The sequence below is a fragment of the Chamaea fasciata genome, unplaced genomic scaffold (genome assembly GCF_029207755.1).
Source record: "Chamaea fasciata isolate MVZ Bird 193981 ecotype frontalis unplaced genomic scaffold, bChaFas1.0.hap1 SCAF_6, whole genome shotgun sequence".
Lineage (NCBI taxonomy): Eukaryota > Metazoa > Chordata > Aves > Passeriformes > Sylviidae > Chamaea > Chamaea fasciata.
In genome coordinates this window covers 54,859,854-54,882,758 of record NW_027094091.1, presented here as the reverse complement: position 1 = coordinate 54,882,758, position 22,905 = coordinate 54,859,854, and positions in this window count along the sequence as shown.

Genomic DNA, 22,905 nt, shown 5'->3' with positions numbered 1-22,905 from the left:
CTTTCCCAGGCACAGTACGTCTCCCATTAACATGTGGTTGATGGAACAGATGGGCTGCAATGCTTGAGCAGGGACATGGGTTACAGGGAGGCTGTGAGATTTTGACTTCCACTTAAAACTGTTGGCATTGTTATAGCGCTACCTCTTAGCTGTCCTGCTTTAAAAGGCAGTGACTCTTTGTAATAATGCCATGTCCTAAACTGCTGGACAAAGGGCACTCACTACTATGTGGTCTTAGCATTTTGGAAAACACTGTAGACCTCATAAATAGAGACACAATGAGCCATCACCTGGTTTTATTGAAAGGTGGCAGCAGATGAGGATGTCTGAAATCACAAATCACAGCACCAACTTCTCAACATTCCTGCCTCAGCTTTCTCTTCTGTAGACCCTGACTGGTAACAGCTTCCCATCTAGCAGGGACGCTGCAAAGTTTAATTATACACCAGATTATGAAACAATTTAAAGCATTATTTTTATTCTAAGGAGCACTGTTTATATCATAACAACCTGGGAAGAGTTCAAGTGGCTCCTTACCTAGCATCTTATGCTTGCACTCACTTTTAAGGTAGATCACCTTTATCATCTTATCCTTGCCCATAATGTTACCAGGCAAGTTACAGCTGTGCTTTCCAAAAGCAAATTTCTGGGTCCTGTTGTCAGCTACAGCTTGGGAAGGAATTTGACAGGGAAGAGAGGGACCCTTCTCCACTTCCCTGTCCATCCTTTTCCCCCCGAGTGTTCCAGGTAGTTTTTCTGCCTAAATTCTGTTACATCCCCTGCAAAGAAAGAGTAGGCTGTATTTTGCATACTCCTGCTAATGAGGATAGCAGAAATTCTTAAAGCTATCCCCAGAGCTGTGGAAACAGAATCTGAGCAGCAGCTGTTCCTGGAGGCTCTCCCTTTCCTGCTAGTTGAGAACTCGAGAACATTTTCCTTTACCCGTGAGTCTGCTGGTAGCGGGCAACTTTCTCTCTCCTCACCAGAAATGTTTCGGCAAACTTCCTTTTGAATTTAAAGGAAGGTGTTTTAACGTGTGCGTCTAGTCTTGGCAGTGAGGCCAAGTTTGGACTCCGCGATGATTTCCAGACGCTCAAAGGCTTTGTCCAGTAGAGGGAGCAAAGGGAGCACTGTGGACACTACACTTGCAGAGACTCGCAGAAAGTCTTCCCCAGCACAGGCAATCCTCCGGTGCTTCCTCTCCCCAGTCCCACCGGTGGGTCAGCGTGGGTCAGTGTGCCACTGAGCCATGCACAAGCAATCTCCAGGAGGAAAACGGCCTTTGGATAGCCAGGTCCTGTCAATGAAGCCAGACAGGCAGAAGTTGGCTGCTGGCTTCCAGGGTTTTAAAATATTTTCTTGATAATTGCTTCTTTAAATCCTATATAATAATTTATTTAAATAATATAGAATAATTCACATCCATTATTTCGATTAATTGTTAGGCAATTAGAGTTTGGCAATTAATAATATGTAATTATTAATATAATCATTAATAGAAATAGGATTTAGTAATATTTACCCTTTGACAAATTTGGGGATGATTCCCTGTATGGCAACAGCAAGCAGTGTGCAAGGCTTCTTGAGCAGCTAGAACATGCTTTATTGTGCTGCTAAGGACCACTCTGTTGTATTTATTCCTGTGAATTGGCCCAGGGATGTGCTGTACCAAGGCCCTGGTGTGGCTTGGAAACTGGAAGCTTTTCTGCTTGGAGGTTGGGTTTCCTCACTCGAGGTGGGATTGGCAGAGATAGCTGGCACTGCTCAGGCTAGACTAGCCCAAAGTGCAACAGAAGGAAAGATCTTAGTTCTGAAAGACAACACATCAATTTTCTGGTTACAATTAGTGCATACCTGCCTTTTACCAGCTCAGTTATGACTGCCTAATTCAAAGTAGTGCTTATTTTCTAATTAGCTTGTAAAAGGTTATAAAAGCCATTAGATGCATATTCAGAATATTTCATCATGTGTTCACTAAATAGGAACAGTAAAGATAGGATCAGATTTTCCTGTAGAACAATCTGGCCACATCAACACAAATCCCCTCCTGTTACAGTAATACCAAAACCATTGGTGCTTTTGTATTTAGGTAAATGTCTGACTTCAACATGACTTTTTTTTGCCTTTTTTTTTTTTTGAGACATTTGGTTAAATAAAGATCATACTTCTCCATAAAATGTGCATGTCACAGTGAACTGAAAAACTATACCACATCTTATTCAAAGACATTTAATGAGCCAAATATTTTTTGTCTCTGTATCATTTTCATGGCTTTAATTTTTTTTAAAAAAATTACCATAGAAAAAATTCATGCCAAAAATTTACACTTTCATTTATTTGAAGTAGCAAGGAAGGAATATTTTTTAAAGTTTTTCAAATAGCCGTTTTTTCTATAAGTGACAGAAAAAGAGGAGAGGTGCAATTAAAAATCATATCCATAACAAATACAGAACAGAAGTTTTAAAATTTACTATTAGGTTAAGGTATCTTTGAATCAGTTTCCAGGGAGCAGGCTCTGCTCTGATTTGCTCCTCTCTAATTTCAGAGTGATCTGTTTGTTACTAATTTGTTTTATTTCAGCCTAAATATGTATACAAGGTGCAAAGCAGTGGACCAGAATAATTAATGACAGGGCGCATAGGGAAGCTAGGCTGCGTTTGTATTTGTGTCCGACAACAGTAATCCAGGAGCATTTCATACAAGAGGCATGCTTTTATAAAACAAGTTCAACAGGCTGAATCAACTTTCAAAATCAATAGGAACAGAGCATAGAAAAAAACTCATGCTATTTCAATTCCAACAATTACCAGAGAGTTAACAAGCCTCTGAGAAAAATATTATCAGGATTGACACGTTTCCAAAGTGTATTCTGATTTTAGCAAAGCCTTATCTTCTGACAGAGAAATGTTTTGTTGGATACGTTCCAGACTGTTCTTCATGTTATTAGGTTTTTAATTCTTGCTTTTCTTAATACAATATTATTTTTTGTGTGTGCTGTGGTAATTGGAATGGAAGTAAGAGCGTGCAATTCTTCTGGCAGTCATATTCCCCTCAGTGGCTTTCTTTTAAGTAACACGACATCGCAGCAGTGAGAACTAAAAGGCTACACACAGGCACCTCAGGTGGCTGTGATGATTGAGTGGTGGCTAACCACGGGTAGCTTATTGTGACGGCTCGGCCGCCACCACCGCGTCGAGGCTGAAAGCGAATACACGAGTGCATTCAGAATTCCCTAAAGATGCATTCTGTTTGATCCGCAAGGGATCGCTTCGGCTGTTACAAAAGTATCTGGCAGGAAATACCTTTGTTTCCATGAATGGGAGTGGGTCCGCTTTTCCCTTTTCCTTCTCTCCCAGTGCTTTTATTTGCAGCCATTTCAAGCCTGAGTCATTGCAAGTGTGATATCAGGTGAGACACTTGTGTGAGCACCCTTGACTCCTTCAGCTATGGTGTTTTGCAAGTTTAAAACTTCCACGGAGCTACCACCTAGAAAATAAACAGTTATTAATAACACTCTGAGATGTTAAAAAAAAACAAAACAGTATCATGATAGTAATCAGAGCAGCAGCCATTAGCTCAACCCAGGCTCTGAAGATGTGCAATGATCCTTCAGAAACTTCTCTTCATCCATGGCTTATGCACAAGGTGATATTCAGGGCACATCACGTTACATGCAAGTGGAGCCCTATTCTTATCATTCACAGGAGCTGGCCATTTCTCCTGTGCTCCGCATGTTTTGCTGCCATGGGGTTCCAGTTGTGTCTGGTACCATAGATGCAGCAGACTTACAACAGGGAGTTTTGCTTCATGCAAAACACAAGCTAGAGGCCTAATTAAGCACCATCATGCTCCCCACTTCCTTCAGGAGATGTTGGGTCTTTAGCAGAAATAAGCGCTGTTGCATGGAGTGTAATGGCAGATATTTGCTACCTGCACAATTAGAAAATCCTCAGGATCCTGAAAACAGCTTTGTGAAAATGCAGTTTCAAGCCTTGGTTTTTTGCCATGCGACTGCTGGGTCCTTCCTACCGTACTAACACATAGTACAATTATGTGTGGTGTGCTGAAATGAACTGGAGGCCACAATTGAAAATAAAAGATGTGGAGTTACTGAGTGCTGAGACCTGGCTCTTAGAACCTACATACTAAGTGCTGGGAACAGCTTGAACCCTTGAAACCTTAAAAAAACTCCAAACCAAAAAACAACATCCAAAAAACCACCACCCACACACACACACAGAGAGCAAACCAACAAACAAACAAACAAGCAAACAAAACCCCTAAAAACATAAAAGAAGCCACTGGGGTAGGAAAAAAAGCAAATCCTGTAGTTTAGGTTTTGGCTGACTCTGAGGTGTTTGCAGACAAATTCTTTGCAGAAGGACAGAAAAAAATAAGGAAATTACAGGTAGCGGGGGAGAAAGCAATGCAGTCACGGGGAAAAAATTGTAAAATCTCAGTTTTCTTATGGATTCCTTCTGGAATCATGGAAGCAAACTGTCTTAGTGCATATCCATTGTAGTGGCAGAGGTATAGGAGAGCCTGGGAAGCAAGCACTGCCATGGTTCCTGTGTGCACTCATCTCTCCCAGGAAAAACCTCTCAGTCCTGGTGCCCCACAAGGTAAACAGCCGCTGTGGCACTGCTGGGATCAAAGCTCACAGGTCCTGTCTCTGTGAGCTGATACAATTATTCCTTGTTAAGCACAAAAACGTTCAAAGCCATGATTTCAAGCTTGACCGTGACCCCCTATGAAAGCAGGTCAGCCAATTAACTCATCATGAAAAACATTCCTTTTTTTTTCCTTCCCCCTCCCTCCCTTATCTCATTCTGAATCTATTTTAACTATATGGGGGGATTAGATACCAACACGCCTTGTGTTGATTCCTTGTGTCATGGACTCAATGAATCCTTCATTTTCCCCTTTTCCACTTCATCCAAGCTCCATAAAATGCCCAGGAAGCATTACTTTAACAGTGTGATGACAGTTTAATTAGATCAAGACTGCAGCAGAAGGGGGAGTATCAGGATTGAATGCAGCTGTGGGTAAGAGTCATGATGTTTGCAGCTCAGCCTTCTTCCAGCCCACCTAAGTAAGGGCAGCTCAGGGTCAGCTGCTACTTGCATCTGGTTTTCCCTCTGGTACTGTGACATGGTACTGTGTCCCATCTGAGGGCCAGTGGCTGATCAATAAGATTGGATTACAGAGTCTGTTGGGTTTTTAACTTTGATTTCCCTTTCTGAAGTTTATGATACCAAAGTTTATGCTCAGTGTTATCTGAATGAGCAGCAAAGAAAAACAATGTAGGTACATGAAAACCATAATTCTGATGTTGCTAAAATTCATGGCAAAACTTCCATTGACTCAAAGAAAGGCAAGCTTTCACCTTCAGGAAAAAAAAAATGTAGTAAGCTTTAAATTAGGAGAGCTCTAGAAGAAAATTTATTCTGGTATGAACAAAGTGCCTTACCCCACAAGTCCATGGCTATTTGATTTGGAGTCTCAACCTTTCTTGTGAGAGACATACACTGTAGCTGTTTTACAGCTCTATAGAGTATGATGGAGAGAAATGGACCTACATGTTATAAGGAATAACAGGGAGGAAAGTTTAGGGACTTTGACTCCCACTTTTCCACACGTCTCGGATTTTAATGTGTTTTTCAGCACTAGTTTTTGTACAAAGGTACACTGGTTTCAGTATGCACACTCAGGATTCCCAGGTGGAAGACATTTTATTGACCTTTTGACAATATCTTATTAACAAAGGCTACTTTTCAGCTGGCAATCTAATAAAACATGCAAATGGTTATCCTATGTTCTATCCTATTTGGTATAATTTTGTTAAATGCATTTGTTTTGCAGTATTCACCATTCTTTTGTATTTCTTTTCTAACACTTTGATATATTCATAGATAAAGCTTTCTTTAGAGTTCCAATCTGAAGAAAAATCACTGAGATAATAACACCTTTTTGTCTCATGTCACCATCTGCTGTGTCACCTCTGCAACGCAAATCATCCTCATGGCTACGTACTATTTTCTAGAATAGATCTTAGATCAAATCTTGCTCTCTTGCATTAGTGAGGAAATATAGTACAGCAAACTCTTTCTTACCTTTAGTATTTTCAGTCTTCTATATTTAGGTTTCCTTTTACCTTAGCGTCACGTGCCTGACATTTAATGCAACAATTCTCAGTGCACCATCATCAAGCAGAGAAGTGTTATGCATCCTATATTCCAGATGGACAACTAAGGCTTGCTAAGGTCACACTGGACTGCTTGTGTAAGATTAAGGACTTAACTCCATGTCCTTCACACACCAAAGAACTACCTCCAGCACCAGACACATCTGACACTTCAATCTGCTGCTGTCCAGGCCCTGCCTGACACACAGCCTGTGTCCAGGACATCTTCTGGAAAATGCATGACTCAATGCCTGGGTCCCCCTACCCTCCCCACTTAACATACTAGGCATTTATCCAGGTAGCATAAGAAATTCAGATTATTATTTCTGATGCAAGTTGGAGACTTTTTGTCAACTGAGACCTGCTGGATTTTCATGTATTTATTAAGTTTACACAGCAAGATTTTGGCAGCAGGCTAGCTGCAGGGGTGGTTTCTGTGAGAAGATATCAGGAGCTGTCCCCATGTTGGAAAATTCCAGATACCTCCAAGAGGGCCCCAATGCTGGTCAAAGCAGAGTTCATCAGTGAGCTTGGAGAAGTTAATTTTGCCAGAACCTGTTGTGCCCATGACAGTGATTGCCAAGTGATCTCCCTGTCCTTAACCCAACCTGCAAGATTTTTGTCATCTTTTGTCCCCTCTGTCTAACCGAGGAAGCTGAGTGATAGAGTAGCTTGGTGGACACTTGGCAGCCACCCAAGGTCAACCCACCACAATATAATTATCATTGCAACCTGCCTTGATGAGACCATTGACATTAATCCACAGAGGATCTATGGGTACCTGGACCAACACATGTTCTTTTCTTTGCAAAGAAGAAGCTGATTGAACTAACTCTTGTATGCCACATTAATGCTGCTAGAACTGAAAGGAGGAAATGCCCTGTTGAGCTTGTGTGATTTGTGTCTTAATGTGGAGCTAGTTTATGTCTTAATGAAGAGCACTTGTTTTTATGATATTTCCTAGCAAAAGAAGTAATTTTATCTTTAACAGCATCTAGTTTTTAAAAATCCAATATACAAGGCAGAAAGTAGAGAATTAAAGTGTGCTACCTATATGAGTGCTCTGAAGACACTGAACATCAAGGAGTTTGCCTTTGTCACCTCTCTGCCATTGCAAGTCACCCAAATATGGTTTACTGTAACAGAGCTAATGGTAAATCTGCAACTTTGAAAGAACAGCTTTCTATCTTTAGGCTTCAGCTATGCTTTTCTTTTGTCTGTATAGCCTATTTATGGAATGCTGCTGTTGAATTTGAATGCAAATCAGAAGAGTGCTCCTGCCTAAATCGTCTATAAATACCTCCTGGAGGAGCTCAGGGGGTTTTACTGTCCGTATTTTTGTGAAGTCCTGTGTGCTGCTTTGCTCAAGTATTTGGTTATTCCTCATTCAACATTCATTGTCTACCTTCAAAAAGTGATCTCCTGAAATGTATACCCCATGTCTGTGTGAGGCTGCTATTTTTACATAACCCTGAGAACACTGAGGTTGTATGAGCCTCCATGAGACAGGAATATACAGAAACTAGTGTGTGCAAATTGCCATCCTGGATGCACCAAGATGCAGAAAAACATACAGATTATTTAGGAAACTAACAAAGGAAAGGACTTCAGCGGAAATAATGCTGCAATCTACCATTTTAGATTAGACTGTTTGCTTGTCCCATATGCCCATGGGGCATCCAGAATAGGATGCAAATGATGACAACAGAAGAAAATGCAGAGCAAAAGTGTTAGAGGATAATTTTTACCCAGGAAAATTTTCCTCATTAATTAGGCACAGATTCATGCCCTCAGGCAGAAAGCTTTCAAGTATTTTTCAAATCCGGAGCTCTGGGTTTGTCTTGGTGGGTTTTTTGTTGTTTGTTTTTTTGGGTTTTTTTTTTTTGTTCAGTTGGTTGGTTGGGGTTTTTTGGGGTTGGTTTGTTTGTTTGTTTGTTTGTTTGCCATCCTCTGTAACAATCTCAGCCTCTTGCTGTGGTATCACATGTCAACAGGTTGTGTAGGATGGCCACTCAACAAGCGTGATTTCTTTTAAGAGGTTTGATTTACCTATTTTTCTGACTCTTTGGAGCTTGAGCTGGAGCTAGGAAGGAGTGCACCCCTCTACAAAATTAAGCACTTTGACTTCCCATTTCGTCCTTCCCTACGGCTTGAAGAAGAAAGGGACAAGGATAGAGTGACAAGATATCCTGCACAGTTCATTTCAAGCTGTACAGGGCATTATAATTGCATTATAATTTTGTCCTCCCTGTGGTTAGGTTTTATGACATTACTGAACAGTCCTGTAGCCAGTGATGGGATTGTGACCACTTTTTGGGTCGCCACCCTCACCAGCATCCAGCAACTCTGAGGGTGTCACATCTTTTGCAGCTCCCCCTTGGACACCCAGGACTGGAAGGACTGTCTTCATCATAGCTTAGCAGCCAAATTATATTATCCCAGTCCTGGGGCAAACACACAGATACTGGCTTTGGAAAATGCACATGAAAGTACAAAATTATACTTACACCCATGCAAATGTATGTGCTTTTCCAAGGGGGTTTGAAATAGTGAAAAACAAAGTCGCTTTTAAGTTAAAAAAAAAAAAAAAACCCAACATTCAAGAGAAGAAAACTGCAGCCTACACTGGGCCTCATTTGACACTGGAAATATGAAGAATGGCCACAATTTCGATAGCAGTAGTGTAGCATACTTAAATTTTCTTGGGTAACCAAACAGAAAATTTCTAAACATCAGTAGAAAATTGCAAATTAAATATATTACATTTAAATTTAAATTGTCAACTAGCAGCCTTATTCACACAATTCACTGTTTTAATCTATTGTAAGTCAGTCAGTTGAAAAGCATAGAGGTACTACATGTCTTTTCTGCAGGATTTTATAACATTTTGAATTTGGGGGAAGAGATTTCACCTAAAAATAAGAAATACTTTGCAAAACAAAATTTAGAGCTACTTGGGTGTATAAAAAATTGATAAAATTGTATAAAATTTTATACAATTTTAATTGTATAAAAAATGGTAACAGGTGATGTGTGTATCAATTATCACTTTTACATTTGTTTTATGTTCCATAATGTAAAATACTTCTCCAGAAAGTCTCCATTGCAATGAAGGTGAAGCAAAATAGGAACTTGTCAAACCAGAACGGTACTTGGATTTATGCAGCTTAAAGCAAAGCCTGAATAATCAGAAATCAGACCCAAAAATGAAATGCTGGCTTTTTTAAAAAATGAATGGGGCATATGCAATCCAGGAAACCATTCACTCAGTTTTACAGGAACAAAAATGTCCATATATAAAATTGTGCAAGAAGCGAAACAGGCTGACATCACCATCTCTTGGGTAATATTACACTACAGGTTTGTCTGGTTTGGTTTTTTGTTGTTTTTGGTTGGATTGGTTGGTTTTGTTTTTTTCTTCTTATCCTATATAGCTCAAGTCCTGCAAGTACTAAATGGTTTGTGAATACCCTAGTTGATGTGGCACTCAATTCTTTGAGGCTGTAAGTGGGTGGGGAAGGGTGAGTGCGTGTGGTGTGTAATAGGCCCACTAGTAAATCCTTGGTACAAATCAAAAGCCTAGAAAACTTTTGCACATAATTTTTTCAAAAGACTGAGTCTTCTGGCTGACAGTTGTCTGAAGTTTCATTAATCTTCCCACCAAAAGTGCCAATTTCTGATCATGAAACAAGCTACTGTATTCCTTCTTGTTTATGTCTAGAATTCACCATGTGTGAATTTTGGAGTAGGCTCCAGAACTAGAGGACAAAGAAAGCAGGAATAATAAATAGACATGAAAGGGTGGAATAAAATTGGGCCACTCAAAATAGCATTACTCCCTATGATGACAGATCCCTAACTCTTTAGCTGCTTTCTGTTGTGATTTAAATTAGCAGCAGAAGTCAGTTTGTCCTTTAGATTGAAGAAGCATGGCCAGTGTCCTCAGGCCCTAGCAGAGGTCATGTTTTGAAATGCTTAGGAAGGCTCAGATTGCCGGCTCAAGACCAAGGAAATAAAATTCCTGTCTCAAAACGCATCTCTCAGGCATTTTGTTGCTACAAACTTGTTTATTTGTTTGTCTGAACTGCTTTGTGTCTAAGCAGAAGGGAGGACAAAACCATTCAGTAAAGATGTGGAGAAATCAATCAGGAGCATTTCTTTGAGTTTTCAGAACAGACAGAACCCCAAAGTCAGATGTAAACTGTAGTCTCACACGTCTGTGCTTTCTTCTTCCCCATGTCTCTTTCCCTTGGTCCAGACCCACTTTTCAAAGAGTTAGGGCTGGTTCATTCAGCTGCTAAGGCTCCATGCTGAAGTTGGCCAGAGTGTGCAGATATTAATTCAACTGCCTGGTTTCTGCAATTCAATATACAATTGAATGTGCATAATCTGAGCAGTACGATTGATTTAGCATCAGTGTGGAAACTTCAGCTTTCAGTTTTCATGAATTATGTGTTTGAATTTTGAACTTTAATGCTGTACTAATGTAGACATTTGCATTTAATGACGTATCAGCAAAGCTGAGTAGGCCTGCCACCTCCTAAACCCTTAAAAGTTTCAGCTCTGTGGAAACCTCTTGCTGAAAATATGAACAGCAGCTGGTAGATTGCCTGACTGAAATGTTCTCGTCTTGATCATGGAAAAAGAAGAAACACAGCATCAACAAGATCTCATTAATCTTTTCACACAATTTTATGACCATTGTCTTAATATATCATGCCCATTGTATCTAGAGGTTAATAAAACTTAAATAAAGCCAAATGATTTAATATTCATATTGAAAAGTAACCATAGGAAGATGTATGACAAAATCACCAAAGAAATGAGACAAACATAATTTTTATCCCAGACTCTTTAAGTGCTTGTGATTTTTTTTAAATGTGTCAACCAAATTATGTAGGCAAATCTGAAGGAAAATGTCAGAATTATCCAAAGTAGTCTTGCACTAAAAAGAGCACCAAGAAGCACATCTGCCAAGGTACTTTGGTAACCAACTCCCAGTGACTTCAGCAGCAACAACAGAGTTGTTTGAAGATGTGGGAGTAAGTTCCTGGAACTGTCTGTGTGGACATATATTCTGACCTCTATGGAGGCATTGAAACAATAGAATAATTTCTTGTTCCATTCAGTGTATTTTAAATCTGGCAATTCTAAATTTCAAGTGATTTAAAAATATTTAGCTGAAAGAAAATAAATAGTCATTTTAATAACATATAATCATGATCAGTTACCTGATTGTTTTTGAAAAAAAATTAGTTCAGTACATTGTTAGGAATTCTGCTTCCCCTTAATTTTTTGATCTAAACATTTCTGGCTTTATCTCAAATTGCTGTAGTCTTGTCTGTAGAAAGTCATTATCAACATTTTCTTTTTAGAAAAAAGAATTAGTAGAATGCCCCATCTTTAAAACTGACTTTTTAAAAAAGTTACTTTGTATTCAGCTAAAATATAAAAACTCTTTTCCACATGAAAGTAGCTTTCAAAATTCAAAAATACAGTGACTCTAGTTCTATGTTTTTGACAAGCTTTTATGGTCAGTTATTTTATTGCATGTGCAAATTAGTTGGTTTTTAGCCTCATAACCACCTGGAAGATACAAGCCTTTCACAACAGAGACAGGGATATAAATGTGTAATATGGAAAAAGAAAAATACAGCTCTCAAAGGAATATCAACCCTTTCAGCTTGAAGGTTAAATATGGGCATTAAAAGGAATCCAATTAAATTGAAAACAAGGGTGTTCTAAATTGCCCAACTGTAATAAATTCATTATGTATGGATAAAGGAAAACACAACAATTCATAATAAATACATGTGCTTCTTAAGTACAATTGCTTCTAAAAGTAATTAGAGTAGATCACTCTTTGTTCCAGACCCATGTTCTCAGTAGTCTGATGGGTTTAGCAGTGCAGAAGCACCAGTACTGCTTGGGGAGATGGGAAGTGCGCAAGAGCAGTAATGTGCAATAGGAAAACAATCTCATATAAAATTTAAGTCTTATGTATAAAAACAGGAAATAAAAGTAGGAACTGAATGTTTTTCATTGTTAAACTTCAAAGACTATACCTTGCATTTATGTGATTTTATAGCTGGTTTAAATGCTATTTAATTGCTAGCTTTTAGCTCCCCTCTTGTACCAGCATGATGTAATAACTGGAGTTAGATTATTCAAAAAACACTATCTCCCTGTTTCAGCATCTAGACAACCAAATTTCCAAAGCTGCTTATTCCTCACAGTTCCCCCTGACAGGAAGGAAAGGAAGAAGGAGCCCTTTTGTTCCAGATATCCTACAAAGTCCAGCTTACCTTTGTGTTTCAGCAGCATAGTCCAAACTCCAGTAAGAGCCATGGTCAATCATAAGATTGGTAAGGCTGACAAGGCTCACAGCTGTCTGTGGAATTGCAGTTCTGTTTTTAAAGTACAAGAAAAAAGACTGATTTAATGACCTCTGCCATGTTTCCTCTCCTTGCTCCAGTTTCAAAAGCTGTCGTTCTCAATGTTGGGAGGAATATGGTTGCTGTTGGTTAAGAATGATATGGTATCAGAAAGCAAAAAACCCAGTATCAACAGGAAAAAATAAACCAAATAAAAAGCCAAGCTAAAATGGCAGTGAACTTGATGACCAGGAGAGCTACTGACAATGGCAGCAACTTGTAGACTTTTCACCAGAAGGATTCAGTTTGCTGAGAATAATACATGAAGGATTTGCATGTAAGCAGTGTCAGAGGGCAGACTTACACAGTGATTGGGATTGCATGAAGAAGCTGATTCATTAAGGTCCGATGCATTCTTAAGGAGAAAATCTAGAACGAGTGCCATTATTTAAAAGTGTATTTCTCACTCACTGAGTCAAGATTCCCAGGAGCTATGAAAGGCAATCATGCGGTTCTCAGGTAATTGGAAATGTCATTATAATGTAAAATGCAGAAAACTTAATCCCCGTAACTTTTTCCACAGCTTTTTTTCCTGCCTGGACAGATGTTCCTTGTCAGCCTCTTAAAAAATACATGGACCATAATACAGGCTCACCATGGTCACTGCAAAGTGGTATTCGAATAAGTATTAGTTGAAGGCAAGGACAGGAACAGGACAGGAACAGGAAAACTTTCACTCTAAATAAAATATGTGTCTTTTGGCCGGTTGAGCAGAGAGGTACTATGAAACCCACAATTGTAGGCACAACCCCCTACTCTTGTATAGTAGATGGTGTAGATGTTAAAAAGCCATGTTATGATAGAATTTGAAAGAAAGGTATAAGACAGGCCGTGGGACACATGGGGCTCTGAATCCCAGTGGCAAGACCACAAAAATCCTTTGATGTTCATTTCAAGGAACAGCCTGAAGAGCAAGGAAGATCACAGGCTTCAGATATGTTGCAAAACATGTAGAATCAGAGAATGATTTGGATTGGAAGGGACCATAAAGAACATCTAGTTACAATCGGCTTCCCCTGTATCCTTGCAATTTTAATCTGCTGGGTGCAATCACTTTCCAAAGGTTGCCTCAAGAGGGGAGAGCCTGGCATGATGAAATGCATTGTTTTAGCTGTAGAGCTGGTGCTATGAAATTGTGCTTGTGTGTATTGCTCTTCGGAATTTTGAAAAATACTCAGAGTTGGATTTTCTCAATTCCCATTTAATCCAGTTCAGCCTGCCTTCAGAAAGAGAAACAGGTCAAAAGTTGATGTAACACAGGTGCCCCCTTATAATTCTTACAAATCCAAGGTCATAGTGATAACCTCTCATTAATTTTTCTACTTAGCATTCTTATAGTCTACTACGTGTCAGTAGATCACGCCTACCAGGTAAATGCTTCCTTCAATTTGAAGAGAGCAAACTAAACATGACTTGACTCCCAACTTGGCCACCTTTTTTTCTTGCCAGGACCGTTTTATGACTCCCATGCCTGGTTTCCCAGGCTAGTTCATCACAATGCAAAGGAATAGGTTTGTACAATCAGGACTGTGAATTATTAAATGCAGCATGAATTTTCTCTGTGGTAACCAAATGTCATTACCATTGGTGGGCTAAGACAAATAACTTGCAGTCCCTTTAATTCTTAGAGTGCATTGACATTACAAAAAACAACCTTACTTTAACCTCTTTGTTTTTGGAGAGCTCAGGAACGGGTGGCATTAATTTCCCTTACTGAGAAATTGTGGCTCCCTCTAAATGCTGTGCCACCTTTGGGCAAGTTCAGAGGACTGGGAAAATTTACAGGATTACCTGAGGATAAGAATCTATTTGCACCAAGGAAAAATGTTGTAATGCCTACAAGCAGAAGTTGTGCTGCATAAAACAAGCCAGAAAGTCTTCAAATCAGTGAGGCTGAACCAGACTTTGTCAAAGTCTCTTCTACCACCTATGCAATGCTTTCCCGCATCAGGTGAAGTTCTGTTCTGTAATATCTGGGGAGCTTCAGTAGCCACCAGCAAAATGAGAATCATCTACTTCTTGCTGGATTACATAAGTACATAATAAATTTACATAGGATAGGATAGAATAAAATATATACAAATATAATATACAAATATATAATAAAAATATAAATACTGTGAGATATAATTCCTATGCTAACTAAGCTCTTCCCCTTGCCATCATGACAAAGCTGATTTCTCCCTTTCAGAATGAATCATCTCTATTGCGTGCCTGTGGCAACAAGATCTCTCCAAAGAGAAGAAAAAAAGGAGAAAAACAAAAGGAATCCCTCAAACAACAAAACAAGTTGAAACCTGAATTCCCAACTTAGGATATGATCAGATAGTGATTTTTTGACTGCCATGGGAATGGAGCAAGAATTAGGACTACATATACACGCCAACCTGAATCAACCATATAGATAGGGAATGACACATTTTAAAAAGTGATTGATATGAAAAATGGTAAAACAAGCAGATATTATCACAGATCTTTTCACAAGGGAAACATACTTCTTTACATTAGCCTCCCACAGAAATGTATTCTCTCAAGTTTGCTAATATAGGTATGTTTATGGATGCTTTTACAGTGTTTTGTTCCTTTAGATGTGGGTTTTGTTTTGGTTTTGGGTGTTTTTGTTTGGTTTTTTGTTTGGTTGGCTTGTTTGTTTATTTGTTTTATGAAGTAATCTTACGTTGCCAGGCTAACTCTTGACTTATTTTTCTTTTTATTTATTTTTAAAAAGTCATAGTCCTCAATTTAGAACAGTCTGAAGGGGATTCCATTCCTCCTCTCCCTAAATAATTTATCCACAGAAAACTGAAGCTTCCATTAACACAAGGCTACTCATGAGTCTGGGTAAATTCCATAAATAGAGACAAGTGAATGCAAAAGCAAAACTCAAGTGCAAGCTACAGAACAAGCAGAAGATGGTTAAGTAGTAGTAGTTCAGCTCTTAAGAGAATCCAGTTGTTTTGTCTATCCAGAATGCAAACAATTTGCCAACAGGCAACAATGGAAGACTCATATTGCAGAACTACAGCATAGAACAATCAGAATATAATAAAATGGCTAGTGGATGTGCTGATCACTCCAGTATCCTCCCCAATGAAATATGGGTAGTGCAAGCACAGAGTGGTGCTTCACCAGAGGGCTCTCACAGATGCTGCAGGGTGCATTGCTACAAGTGGTGTGGGAGGCTTGGCATTTGACAACCCTGAAAGCAGTTCTTGTCTTTGAATGTGCCCCATTTCTTTTTCACATGTGCATGAGACACCAGCAGCTCCACTGTTCCGTGGCCCTAAGTCCCCCATTCTAATGCCAAGTGCCATGAAAAAGGATTTCCTTTCTCTGTTTCAAAACTAGCCTTGCCTAGTTTCATTTGATGCCTTCCAGTTTTCAGATTGGAAGAGACAGGGAACATCAATCCCTGTTCCTGCTGTCCATGCCTTCTGGTGACTTTATGGTCCAAAGGCACACCAGAAAAATAAAAATATGCCCCTTGCTAGGATGCTTTTTGTTACCTGCAGCTACACTGTAAGGTCTGTACATACAGAGTAGTTTATGGCAGCTGAGAAGGTTTTCCATCGCTAAGGACGATCTGTGGTGATCCCAGCTGAACTGAAAGGCAGCGGGTCTTGCACAGAAGTAATTTATATGCCCTCTTTTCCTCCCAGAATCAAAATGCAAAAATTCACCCAAGCAAGATTTTCATTTCTCAGAATTATCTTCATGTCTGCATCTAATATAGCTAAATCCTTAGACTTTGCTGCTTTCCTAGCTGAGCAGGTGGTTCAAGGGTTTTGACACAGCCATTCTCAGTTTGGAATTTAATGACTTATAGCAAGGAACTGAAGCAAAATGCCACACTGCATAACTGATTTCAACTCAGCACTGACAGTTTGCACAAGCCACGGATCCATCCCCAAAGAAGGTGGTTGCTAAATTCATATTTTTCTAAGAGCAGTCACAAAGTATTTATAAGTTCTCCAAGAGCCTGAAAGCAAATGTGAGGGAGCCTCTCTCTTCCTTGGACCTCTATCCCATGCCAGGGAAAGCAGCTTTGCCTTAGCTTGCAAAAAGCTCGAAGAAAAAAAATCACTGCTTTCAGTAAGTGGGAAGGTTGACTATCCCATGCTGTTGTGGGATGGGTGGCAATAGTTTGGCAGTTAAAAGACTGTCAAAGAAACAAAATCACCTCACTTTTTTTTTTTCTTTTTTAACTTCAATATAGTTTAAATACATGGATAGCTCATGATGCACGCATTTTAAACACAGGTTAAACTTTAATAAATAATTTAACATATTGGAGCAATAGGAAGATTAGTGCTTTGACAATTTGTTGTCAATGGTGATGGCAATGAGGTTAAAAACAAGCTGCCATGTGCCCCTTTCCACAAGCCTTTCCTAAGGCTCCTTTGAGGGTGACTGGTTGGAACCCCTACAGAGGCAGGTGTTTATTTTTTCTTTTTTCTACTACTACAGCTGCTTTAGCTGTTTTTTCGAAGTGTCAGGTTTGAACTCCATGTTTAAGCAAGTAAGTTGTCAATGGAAAATAGGACTGTCCTGGAAATTTCTTCCCTAGACATGAAAAAGTGGGTTCGCCTGGATTTTCTGTTCTTACATCCCATGTTTCTCAAAGCACAGCTGCCTTTCAGTTTCTTCAAGTGCATGATCAATATCAAGAATATGGGATTCACCAACCAAAATCAGAAGAGGATAATGAGAAGTAAAACAAATTCCTCACAGGGGAAGTGGAGGGGCAGGCACTGATCTGTTCTCTAGTGACAATACCCGAGGGAATGACATGGCCGGGGAGTTTCAGGCTGGATATTAGGAAAAGGTTCTTCAGCCAGATTGTGATTAGACACTGGAATAGGCACCCTAGGGAACTGGTCACAACACCAAGCCTAACAGAGTTCAAGGAATATTTGGACAACATTCTCAGGCACATGTTTGTGCACACCCTTGGGGTGTGCTGTGTAGGGCCAGGAGCTGGACTCTGGTGATCCTCATAGGTCCTCTCCAACTTAGGTTATTCAATTATTCTATGATTCTGTGAAATCTTAAAAACACCTTCCCCCCCAACCACTCCCTCCTGCAAGACAAAAGTTTCTGGTAGCTTCTCAGAGAAGCCACCCCTGTACCCCCTCTGCTACAGGAACTGTGCCATATAAACCCAATACAACCTCACACCCAGAAATCCTGTAAACATTTACCCTTCAACAACAGCCCGCAGGCTGCCACTGTGTATTTGCATTATTCTACAAATACTTTTTGTTGTGAATAATGTAAAAATCATTGCCTATTGTGCTTCAGCTTCTTTAGTGCCTTCTGAAAACAGAACATACACTGAAGTAGTGCAACACTGTGCTGCAAATCTGGCTTTTGTTTGGTTTTTATGTTTGTTGTTGTTGGGATTTTTTTTTCTGGTGTTTTGTTGGGATTTTCTTTTTCTGCTATTTTTCATCCTGTTTGAACGATCTGGTGGTGAAGCATCTGTCACTTTATAGCAACCTTTTTTACCGACACTGCTGCTCTTAGGCACTTGAAATAAAATGTCCTTTTTCTCAGCAGAAGGCTGGGTTGTGCTTACTGGCTGCTGTATAGGAATTGTTCCATCCACCTGAGAGAGGCAGCTCTTTCTGCTCCACGACAGACCCAGTGTCTAGGAGCTTGTGACTCTAAGGTGATAAAATAAAAATATTACATCAACCTGAAAGTGCAGGGCAAGTCCAAATGTGCTGAGCACAATACAGTTCAAACTGAGATGTATTTTTCACTGTGTGTATTGTATCAGTTTATATTACAGAGGTTTCGGCAAATTTTTGCTTTTTATGGTAGGGCGTGAATTTACTGAAAGGAACAAGAAGGAGAAAAAAACATTTTAAGGAAGAGTCCTGGGAACTAAGAAATGCGTGTATTAATATTAGAGTAATATACATACATATGCAAATCACTGGTTCTGGATGATCTCAAGGTATTACAGTGATTTGCCTCTCAGCTTCCCACCCAAGTAATACAAGAGGGAAAAAAGCAGCTAAAGTATTTTTTTTTTCTGAAGAATCCTTGAAAAATATGTTTTGTTTGATAAACTAAAATCAGCTTTCTAACAAGGACAAAACATTTAATGACTGAATAGATAATTTCTTCAAAAAATAATAAAAAATCAATTTCCCAATGAGAGGTGTTTCAAGAAAAAAATCAGCCTAATTTTCTACTATAGCAATTACAACTGAAAACTGAAAAGCAACCAGGGCCTGATCAATATATTAGTGAGAGGTGAATATGGGATTCATTTTCAGAAGGAAAACAAAAGTAAGAGATGGGACTGATTCACAGAGAAATAAATCTTTTTAAAAAATGAAAGAGCCAGTACCAACAGAGTTATCTCTGAACACATAAAGGTAAAAGAAATGTGGCATCTCTGGCACATCTCATAAAGAATAAATCTCCATGGACATTTTGTGTATATAGATATACACACACACAAACAGAATCACAGAATCACATCAGAGGAAGTATTGGTCTAGATTGTATTAATGAACTTTGCCAGAAACCCACACACTAAAACATGTTTGTATTAAGTGTTTCTTGAATTTTTCCAAGTAAGAAACAAATCAGTAAGAATCAGCCTGTTGATACATATTTCATGCAGGACCATAAGACACAAATTCTTTAATAAATTATTCACAAGCTTTGCTCTCAAGTGTATTGAGAGCTGGCAAGGTGTCCGTGGCTCAGGGTAGTGCTAAATAACTGCACATAAAACAGAGAGGTACTGTCAGGTAGCATAACACAGGGATTACTGGCAGGTCTTGACTTAGTCAACATCCTCATTAATGATACTAAAGCATAAGTAAACAGAAACATAATGAAATCTGTTGGTAGCTGGAAGGAACTGCATGCCAGTGTCAAAGAAAGTGGAATACTACAGAAGAAGTGAAATGCCTGGGTGTCAAATAAAAACCCACTACATCAAATGAATAAAAATATTCCATTCATACTTGAGAAGAACCACAGGCATATCTCAGATTAATTTTCCATCCATCACCAGGCACCGGTAGCCAGACAATCAGAGTAGCTCCACAAAAGTGAGTGGAAACACCAGTGAAGACTGAGGAAGCATGGAGATGTTTCCCCCAGCTGATGAGCTGCTTCTTAGGGAGGAGGGCAGAGAGAGCAAAAGGTGATTTTTGGTGCTGCATGGTGAGGTGCATTGTTTGTGTTACAGAGAGGTAGCAGCTCTTCTGACATAACCTACAGCACCCCACTGATTATACTTATCAGTATTTTAAAAATCTGTAAAATTATTACTCAAAATATTTAAAGGTGAGGGGGGTGAATAATACTGAAGGTAATTTCATAAATCCATAAACTTGAAAATATGTATCTTAAGGTGGTAAATTAGTAAATGATTCAAGGAACCTTATTTGCTCTGGCTACCTCACAATCCGTACTGAGAAAAATGTTGTTGCTGAGGCCTCAAAGTGCTCTTTTGCCTGCTGTTTTCATTAGAAGCCATTCATGTTTTATTTAGATAGCTTCAATCAATGTGTATCTCTGTTTTATTTTTCAGTTAAACCCTGCCAGTGCAATCAACCTCGTCTGCAAATTGTTCTACGTTGTCTGTAAGTGAATGCCTTCCAGTACTGTAAACCTTGTGTAGTTAATTGTTCTTAGAGAATAGGGGAATATTTCTTGATAGCAGGGCAATCATTTATGTGACAATGTGTTGTGTTTATTTTGAATACAAAATTCATATCACACTGTTGGTTTTGGTATTTTTACCTCCTTGGTACCTTACATGTCCTATTAGGGCTAACAGAGGGAAAAAACACCTGCTCTGATTCTTTAAAGGGAGATTGGGTACAAGCAGGAACGATGGATCAATTTAGCTGGAAAAACTTGCTCCAGTAAGGGGAGGTGCCTGGATATGTTAGTAGGTAAAGACAGAATGCAAGTTGTAGAAGTTAATGGCTGTTCTTGAGGTAACTGAACCTCACTGATAGAGTCCCTAAAAAATGAGTGTTAGGAGCTGTGCTGTTCCCCATGTCTATAAATGGTCTGAAAAAGGACCAACTGTTAAAATTAAAAGATCCCAATCAAAGAAAATAGTTGGTCAAGCTAGTGTAAACAAGGGCTGACCAAAGATTTACCAAGTTATTTTTGAAGGTTGAGAGTCTGGGTAATAAAATGGTAGGTGAAATCCATTGGAAACAGATTTAAGGTGATGCACCCTGGAAAAAGCAATCCAAGACTCAAGTGAACAACATGAGCCCTAAGCTGGCAGTAACTTTCAGGAGCAAGACCATGAAGACAACCAGTTTAATCCTGGAAAATGCTGGGTAAAATCATAGGAGGTTTTACAGAGCAGACAGAGAACAGAAAATACTGTTAAACCCCAGTAAAACCCCTAAGTTCATCCCTGTTTTGAACACTGTGTGCTACTCTGGCTCCTTCACCTACAAACAAAACACGATGAAAAATTCAGAGGAGAATGACAAAGGTGATGAATGCTCTGGGGCAGCTTACCCTTGATAAATGAGCAAATGGTTTAGGACTCTTGCTATGGTCAGACTTTACTTGAGAGGAGATGGTAGTTTCTGGGAGTCAGAGTCATAGTTCTGGACAGAGACAGACACAGAAGAAACCCATGGGGTGGTGGGCTGCAGGCTCGTCTGGCTTTACCAGGCCTGTATTTATGGGTGTGCAACATCTAGATGGCCTCAAGGGAGAAGGAGCATCAGATTGTGCAGCAGAAATCAAGAAAGCATTACTAACTGTGAAAAAAAGCCAACAAAAACATAAACAAACAAAAAACCTCCACATGTATGTTCCTGAAATTAAAATGGGTGAAAGAATACTTGGGGAAAAATACCACAAGTGCTTGTGCTGTTGTTGCAGTGTGCGCTTGGGGGGACAGCTGGAGCACGTGTGGTTGCAGGGTGTGTGTGTAAGCTGTTTATATCCTGAACATGAACCATATGCTGCTTTTAAATCTTCCCCAACTAAGCAGCCGTGTCTCCCTGATCAGACCTTATCTTTAAAATGATGACCGACTTCTGGGACTTTCTTCTGTGCTTGCTTCCTGCTTCTGAGAACCTGAACGTGGCTCTTGGGAAGCACTGTGGATTGACATCTTCAGCAACTACAAAAAATAAGACATGATAATCACTGTCAGAGAAGGACTGGAAAGAGAAACTGAGAGCTTAATTACGGCTGCAAAGGAATGGGCTCTTTGTACAGGCAATGATAAAATGAAGATAGAGGGAAGAAAGTACAGAGCATAAGAATTGTAGTCAGCTTTTGGAGACTATTAGCAGTTCAGTTTATGATCATAACAATACAGCTAGAGGTTTTTAAAAGGTGCAACCTAAAAGGCTGTCACATTGGGCACCAGGCATTCTGCAAGAGCCACAAAATACAAGTGGCTGTGTCATAATAGGAGAGTAATAGGGGATTTGTTGCAACCTTAGTCCAAGTGAGAAATACCAATGCATAAAAATCTGCTTGACACCCTTTTTTTTGGCTGCTAATGGCCATAAGGCATACACTGGGAGATCCAGCATGGTGGCTTTAGAAAGGAGGGAAGGAGACTGTATCATCATGGACACTGCTTGTCCACTTCTTGAAAACATCAGACTAAGAATGCAGCATAATACAAACACACATGACAATGACAAAGAAAGCATAATTGCCATTATTAAAAAAATCATTGGGAAAACCAATATAAATATAATAGAAATAAATAAAAATAAACATAAACCAAATACAAACCAATACTTTGCACACCACAAACATAAATCGTGCACCTTCCCAAAACCAAATATAAAACATGATAATAGCATCCAAAACTCATTGATAGCTGGATTTGAATTGGATCCCCTGAAAACCTGAATGGTATGACAGAAAAACAGAGACAACAGCAGCAGTAACAGTGCCCTCTAGATATTGCTAACATATCTATAGAAATATATACTCCTGATTAGCATTTATAAACTACAGGTAAATACCTGGCTGGTTTTGATGAACATTGAGGTGTAGGTGTCTGCCACACAATGAGACCCAGCTTGATGAAGCGGCTGGTTTTTCCTTGCCCAATATTCTTTGTACAGGAAAACTATGCATGAAGGTCAGCTCGGTACAGATATGGCCTGAAGAGGTGAAATGCAGGTTTCTGCCTTGGCCATTCCATCCCCTTCAGCTTTTGCTGATCAGCTTTGCAGGATCAGCTTTGCAGCCTGAATGGACTATTCTGCTTTAGCCTCTGTTTAGCTGAGGGGCTGGAATACACAGCCAAAG